Source organism: Rhipicephalus microplus, chromosome 1, assembly GCF_043290135.1.
Source record: "Rhipicephalus microplus isolate Deutch F79 chromosome 1, USDA_Rmic, whole genome shotgun sequence".
NCBI lineage: Eukaryota > Metazoa > Arthropoda > Arachnida > Ixodida > Ixodidae > Rhipicephalus > Rhipicephalus microplus.
Genome location: NC_134700.1, coordinates 164,495,502 through 164,503,913, shown reverse-complemented (window position 1 = coordinate 164,503,913; position 8,412 = coordinate 164,495,502).

Genomic DNA, 8,412 nt, shown 5'->3' with positions numbered 1-8,412 from the left:
CAATATAGATTGCAATATAAGAATCGTCAAATCGAAATGTAGACAATGAGATAATCGAAGTAGAGAAGTTTTTTAACGGTAAAATGTAAAATCATGCACCCGAACATATATGTATCGCTCATGGTTAGAATGGAGTTCACTGTCTCGTATTCCATTCTGCAATCACACAGACGCCATTCCCTAGTTTGATACTAAATGAAACAGTAATTATTCAAATGTAACGCAAACGTTTTGCCGGAGACGAGAATTAAGCTGTACTGAGCATGCAAGACTTCATTACAAAGCGTGTCTTTTCTGTATTACCCGTCAAACCGGTCGGCAAATGGGGTGAGCGCTGGAACCGGTGAACGCTTGGTACAAGGCGTCGACAATTAGCTCACTAGTCGAACTGTGTGGATTATTTTACTTGATCTCATTCACATCGGCATCTCAGTGGCTGTGATCGTGTCGTTTTACATTTTAACGGGTGTCTGAACTTTCACTGCACGTCCTAGGCGACAGTAAGAGTACTCGAGTGAAAATTTTCTGGCCTTTCTGAACGTCAGACTGCTCCACGTAGTTATACGAACATCTTCGTCAATCCAAAAAATAAAACTTCTTCACTCTTTCGATAGTTTCGAAATCCTTCGTGCACATCTCAACTGGCACCATTATGTAGCAAAATGACGTTTTGAAGTAGCATCGCGGCAAAGAATTCTGGTTTTACGATGGCTGCTGTCCTCAAAGTGTTTGTGGCGGTATCTATAACCTGCTCACATAGATAATAAAAGCTTATAAACCTCTTTATAACGAATTCACTGTCGAAGAATAGAACAAGATTGGCAGCGACAGATGCGCATGATGCAATACGTTTACAAAGAAGAACAAGCCGAGATTTCGTGCGACACTGTGAAGGTAGGCCAACAACAGTTTAGTATAAAATAACACGTTACCTCGATATGGTTCAGGCAGCACAGTAGATGTGAGAGGGATGCTGCGGATGGTTCTAAAGGCTCGACGTGGCACTATATGGCAGCGATCTTACTCTCAATAACTCCTTAAAGCCATCGCTGACAAGTTACCACCTGTCCATCTTATTTTTTGTCACGTGTAATCTCTTTCGTTTGCGATGGTGCCAATGTAGAAACGCCAGAGATGATGCCTTCACGAAACGACGGATTTTGCAGATTGAGTTTTCTTCTCGGAAAAACGTTGGCGTGCCGCTCTCCTTCGCCCCGGTATTACTTCGAGGCGTCTCTTCTCGCCGTGGTCTCAAGATGTCCCGAGCTTTGCGAGAAAGACTATCGCACCACTAAAAAGAATTTGTCCACGTAATGCACTCGCGTCTTGCTCTGCTTCATTTTACTTTACTTTGCTCTCGTTTATCGGTCCCTGAGAGACTACCTACTACTAGGTCGTGCTGCGTTGCATTACAGGTCTGTCCGTTTAACGTAGCTTTTTTTCATTGTGGTACACAATCTGCATTGAAGGTCGAAGTAAAAGACTTGGTAAAAGCAGTGTTCGCTGTCAAGTTATCATTAGCGACGTCAACGGTGTTCTTAAAGCTATTGTTATACTATGAAATGAAGACTACTTGTTTCTGCTTTTTTTGTAAACATTGACTTGACACGTACACTTCGTGTTCCAAAAAAATGTATCCGTGAATCCTCAACAGTAACGACAATGGAATGCTTGCCATTAGCCTTCATAACTACTTTTTTGTTGGCGGCTGACATCTCAACTATACCAAAGACATCAATTTAGAAAGTAATCAGAGATGAAATGCATTACCTTTTTAATTTATGGGGAGAAGGGTGGGGTCCAAACAGAAAATTGAGGTCCCTCTTGCGCAGAGCCCATTGCTCTTTGTGATTTCGCAAAAAAGAATTGTTACATGTGGTAATGAGTGTCGGTTAATTAAATTCAACTTAATTCTTCTTAAGAATCCAAACTGAAGCGCGGATTAGCGCAACTAGCATGCAATCACAATGACGGTGCTGTTCACGAATACGGCTGCAGTGGTGCTGGTTATTACGCATTAATCCACGTATGTGAGCTATTCATCTGGCGAACACGTGAAGTCGATCTACTGCTCATGTAATGACTCTTGCGCATTCTGGCCATCCAGGAGGGGTGTGGCAGTGGTGTGGTTGCAGCTGTGGGTACCAATTTTCCTGGCGAAATGAGTTAAATTGCTTCTAACCGCTAAAATCACCATTGCCCGTTTTAAAATTCTCAAAGTACCGGTTGGGTTCTCGTATGGAGAGCTTCCTTCTTTCTCTCTGATCTGACCGCCTTTCTCAAATAACAAGATAATTAGTTTGATTCATTTATTCACTCTTCTATTTAATGTATCCAGTTGTATTACCCGTCTTATAGGACAGGTAAAGTAATTATGAAAGTCGCGAGGAAATAATACATTCCTATACTGTCTTCTTAGACACGTATTTTGACACGCCCTGTCACCTGTCCTAAATAAAATGCGCTCTCAAGCTTTTGGAAAATTGCGCCGCCACGACACTACAAAGGAAGTAAACTGCTCTCCAAAGGCAGTTAACATGCATGTTTAAGAGGAGTTACATATCTGACGAAAAAAGCAACAAGTAATCATTTTTCTCTTTTTTTCACAGTGTATGTTGTTCGCTTTCTGCAATTACCGTAGGACAATGTGCGTTCCTCGCCGATAACATTCACTATTTTTGTGCTCTAACGCTGACACTGTCCGCCTGCCTGCTTCCCTGGGGCTGTCTCAATGTATTCGGTTCACGCACAAAATGGTTGTTCGCCCAGCTGAAGGCGTTGCGAGAGTGCGAGCAGCAGGCGTTTTTGACGCTGGATACAACAATACTGGTGAGTGGATTCTCGCTTGTGGTGGTATGTGATTGTTGGAGTACAATAGCTGATTATAGCTAAAAATAGAGGTGTGGTTACTGTTGCGGCTGAAAAAAAAATCGACAACATATCCACGGTGTGAATGATGGAAAGTGAACGTCGCTGTCGCGGCGCTTCGGCCTCCCGTTCTCGTACACCGGGATCTCTTAGGCGCCGCCGCGCAGCTTCACAACACGCTTCTGCCTCACATGCTCGCACATCGGGATTCTGTCACCGAGCTCGAGCAGCCACCGCCACCTTGCGCGCACGCCACTCTGCAACCTGGTCTATCCACCGACCTTCGTAACGCGCGCACGTGCCAAAACGGCTTTTATTTTAGTGCAGTGGGACCCCTAGCGTATGTTTCTGCCGACGAACACGCGATTGCCAACGTCTTCGTGTGACGTCCTTCCTATTTTCTCGCGCGCTCGCACATCGGGGTTCGTCTTCGAGCGCGAGCCGCTGCCACCTTGCGTGTATCATACTTTTTATCGGCAAACTGTGAATCATTCGCTGGCCGCGTCCATCCGTCGTGTGTCTCTCTGTCTGTCTGACACATGGACGGATGGATGTACGTGTGGACGCCCGGACAAACGCAGGGACGAACGCACTGATAGATGCACGAGAGGACGGATGGATGAATGGACGGATGGATGGATGAATGCACGGACAGGCGCATTGAAGAACGCCCGGACAGACGCCCGGACGGACGCCCGGACGGATGGATGGACGCACTGACGGACGCACAAATGGACGGAGGCCCGAACTAATGGACGGTCGGAAGCATGGACGGAATGATGGACGTTTGTTCCCACTCAAGATCATTTACTCCATGGATATGCCGTGATTTTTATCATTTATTATACTACAAGTAACGTCCTTTAGTATCGTATCATTTGTATTTTTAAGCGTATATATATTCCGTTATATTGTGACGTAGTCCTTTACACGCCTTTATTAGGCCTTAAAGACGTGGTCAAAAACAGTCACCTCCGAGGCACTGAAACAACTCATATCCACTAACGATGAAGATGAAGAACACTAGGTCAAGATACAAGTGATGAAGGAGCGTGCTTTAAAAGCCCACACTAATTCCCCGTGCATGAGAGCGGCCATCCTGGCAGCAACTTATAGATGCGGAGAACGCCTTGCGAAAGGCTTCATACACGAGACATGCACTATCTCGGTACCGTGACAGCGCCGGTCACTTGGAGCAATCACAGGTTCAACGCGAGAATTAACGCGCGAGGTCTACTCTACGACTGTGTATGGGCCGAGGAACCGAAACTGAAATTTGTCACACAAGCTAGGAGTGTGAACTGGTGTCCGGATTAGCACCTCGTTGCCGGGGTGAAGGGTCACAGTGGTGTGGAATGCGTCATGCAGATTTTTACGGGCTTGTTGTCTCTCCTGTGTTGAGTCTGGCGAGCAGGCGACAGTGATGGAGGCGGGACACATATTGTTGATAAGAGGATGCAGATGGTGTAACTGGGGCTGTCGAAAACGAGACATCCAGAAAGGAAGATCGTCATCGGCCGTAGACAAGGTAGAACGGCGAGTAGCCAGTTGTGCGTTGTATAGCGCTATTATAAGCGAATGTTACAAACGGCAAAGTCGCATCCCAGTTGGTGCGGTATGGCTCAATGTACATGGCTATCATGTCGGACAGAGTGCGATGAAAGCGCTCACTGAGACCGTCGGTTCAGGGGTGATAGCTGGAGGTAGTCTTGTCACTGGTGCCGGAGGCTTTTAGCAATTCCTCCAAAATTTGTGAATCTAAATTCATAAATTTAGATATGAATCTAAATTTAATTTGATATGAATGAAATTTAATTTGATATGAATGAATTTAGATATGAATATAAATTTTAAAAATTTACGGCGGTAGATATGCCAAAGGCTGGGGTTTTCTTTAACCTTATTGCATATTTTTCATTTTATTTCAAGCATGGACAACCTTGTGAAAATGTCAGGAAAGACTCTACTACTGTAGTCTGCAACATTGCTGCTTTCTCCTGTATGCAGTCGCATGCGGCTGTATAGCTTCGACGGGAAGCAGTGTTGGTTGGACACCGAAGCGACATGAAGTCGCGACCAAGGCACCATTTTCGGTGCTACTGCTTGGAAACGTGGACAACTCGGGTAATCAGTGTACTTTCTTTGCCATGATTTGAATAACGCGCAGCTATATATACGAGCAATGTAGTGGCTCATTAGGCTTTTGCAGCGAAAGCTGTAAATGGCCAGGAGAAACGAAAACCCGTCCGGCAGCGGTGTCACGCGCGGTCGCAATTGGCTGTGCTATCAGTTACGCTGTTCGCCGTGTCATACGCACGCACGCACGCACGCACGCCATTGGCTGCGTTGTGAGTGACGTCGTCCGTCCCGCCACAGCCGTGGCACCGGGCGTGCGCGCCGCAGTTTCTCCTGAAGTCGTCCATGTGGGTATGCCACGGACAACTCTAGAAGAGCGCCGAAAGTGCAAAAGTGAGACGGCTCGCAATCGCCAGGCTGATGGTGCAGTCCGGGAACAAAAACAGGCCCGGGATGCTGAGCACCGGCAGCAAGTGCGTATCGGTGATCCGGCAGCCTTCCAAGCTGCTATAAATCGCGAATGAATAAATCGCGAACGGGTATTCAATGGCCGGAAGCGGGTGGATCCTGCAAATCACACCGCCGAGGTAGCTCGCGCAGTTAACGCGCGTTCACCGGGGAGAATGGCCGATTTCGGCGGGAGTTTCTCCAGCGGCACATCGGCTTCGGCTGCGACGCCTGTGACCGCCTGTGGTTTCAAAAACCACCATTTTGATACATGGATTGCGAAACGCATTTCACCGCTCATTACACTCCTTCATGACAGTGATCATATGAGGCATAACATACGAAATGTGAAATAAACACAATGATGATGAAGAACGATATAAAAAATTACTACTGAAGGTTCATGCAAAAGGCAATGCGTTGATAAGTTTCGATACGACTGAACACCCCATTTTCGTCACAATCAACAAGTCGCCCTAATTTGCGGAAGACCGGACGTAACGATTCTTGCAACATTCTGTGACTATTAGCTTCCATGAAGTTTGACCATGCTGACATGTAGTTCAGCAGTGCAGTAAAATATGATGTGGCCTGTTGGTACAACCCCCTTTTTGAGGACGAAAATTATCACTCCAAAGGAGTGCGCTTCCATAAAGGACAACCTCCTAAAAAATTCAGGCGTTCATTAGAAATATACGCTTGCGTGTATCACCACTCGTTTCAAGATTGCAATACGGACAAACGTAGATGTTCTGTGTTCAACATAATTTTGTGTGTGTTTGTGAGCTACAACCTTACAGACGACTAACTTACGCTCTGTCTGTTCTGATAATCTCGTGTTTAAACAACACAGTATCAAAAACTTTGGATCACTGGAAAAAGATGACAAATAAACTTCAGTTTTCGGAAAATCAAAGGAATTCACGGCAACTAAATTTCGATAACTTGCATATTTTCTCAGAAAAAAACAAAAGAAATGACCCTAAAAATATTAAAAAAATGCACCCCAAACAGCGAAAGAGAGGTAGCCTTCATAAGCGCTCGTCTCATTCATGAAAATTCGTCTTATTCATCAGAAGCAATGGCAAAACTTCGAGATTTGTCACTACATTACTATGCCCTTCTTCTTTAAGCCTAAATAATTTCCTGTACATTGGCTTGTTGTAAGTACCCGAGAAAGTTTTGACGAAACCAAGAAAGCGCACAAATAAGCTTCCACTATATTGCGAGTGCGAAGAAGAAAGAGATTTTTTCTCCATAACTTGATCGGGAGTTCCTTTTCTTATGATGTTTAAAATATAAAAGTGAGACTTGCAAAGATATATTTTAACAGTCTAATACACGTGGAGCAATGAAGCGTGCACACGCTGTCATGAAGTGGAGAGGAAGAGAAACGACTGCTCAAGATTACACCGAGAAGCCGAAACAAAACTATTTTGTTTATGTTTGGCAGTGGCATCTTGTGGGATGCTGTGGAATGGCGACGCGTGGAAGCGAATCGACGACAGTGTGGTGAAGTCGTGCATTGACGTGTGCGATTAGCTCACCCAGCCACAAACGACGCTCTGGTGCTATTGTAAGCAAGGGTTTATCAATATACGACAAGCATTTGAAAGACCACGTTTCAAAAAAATATGCGTTAATTAACCATGCTATGCCAGGGCCGGCCAGCTGAGAATGGTTTCAATGGAAAGCGGAATGTCTGGACTATATTCGACGGACTGATCAGTAACATGTGTAGTTTCACCTCAGTGAGCATTTTTGCCTTGAAAAAACGGCTCACTTTTTTATCGTTTTTATAGACACGGATGGTCTTTTTTTTTTCAAGAATTTTTTTACTTCGAAGTGCTTGAAGGGATAGCTCTGAGCCACGGCGCTGATAAGATGGGTAAAGGCGTAGCGCTCTTCTGCATTATTCGCAGGGGGTGGGGGATTGTTTAGAAGAAGGAAATGAAAAGTGAGCCCCGCAACTGTCTGCATCAGGGTGTGACACCTCAGCAGTATCTCACAAGTGATGGGGGTGAGGAGAGATTAAAAGGGATAGGAATAAAGGTGTAGAGAGAGAGAAAGAGAGATGAGGTAAGCCAGAAAGCGACGAAATATTGAGGGGATAGGATATATAGGAAATATGGAAACATGGTCACAGGAGTCCGACGACGGGGCACCACTTGCGAGGGCTCTTGTCGGCGTCAGAAGATGGCGTAGAGAAAGTCCAGTAGGTCAGAGCTACGCTGCCGTCGAAGATCGGCGTCAGGAGATGACGTAGGGTAAGCCCAGTCGGCCAGAGCTACGCTGACGTCGGAGATCGCGAAGGCACAACCGATCGGCACGGAATCCAGCAAGCGAGTCCATTATTTGCAGGCAAAGCATGCATGTGATTCACCGGGGAACGTGAGTCACTTTTCTGAAAACGCTCGCATTTCGAAGCAAGCATTAAATTTGTGAAATGAATGAGGATTTCACTGAACAGCACGCACTGCTGGCTCGTCTCCGCGGGTTACACCTGAGGCAGCAAGTTGCGAACCGAAAACATTATAAAAGCTCACATTTTGCCCATTATGCGTCCATTACCAGAGCGAATAAGCCTATTGTCAGTTCGCCGGATAACTCGTGGCCCCATGCGTATTTTCTGGCTGGGACACTGTTGGGGAACAGCCGTTCACATTGCCTCTTAGTGAGTTAATGCCTCTTAGTGAAAGAGGATTTCGACTTCTCGTAAATGCACGCCATAGCTGACAAACTCCTTGCCAGCCAGTCTGTGAGCTCCCACGATGCTGTATATACAAATGTAAAGGTGTTTGCACAAACGTTCTTTCAACAGCAGCATTAATGTGGCCACTTACCTTTCTTTTTTGCTCGCGTTCTTTCTGCTTCAGACGCACGTGCCGACGAAAGACACTGCGTCTACCCAGTGAAAAGTCAGCGATATCTGCTTCAGCCGATATTAAGCATGATGCGTACTTGGTTCTTTTCCGGCGTTGTAATCTCAGGCCGCCTAACTATGAGAGACCTCGTGAACAC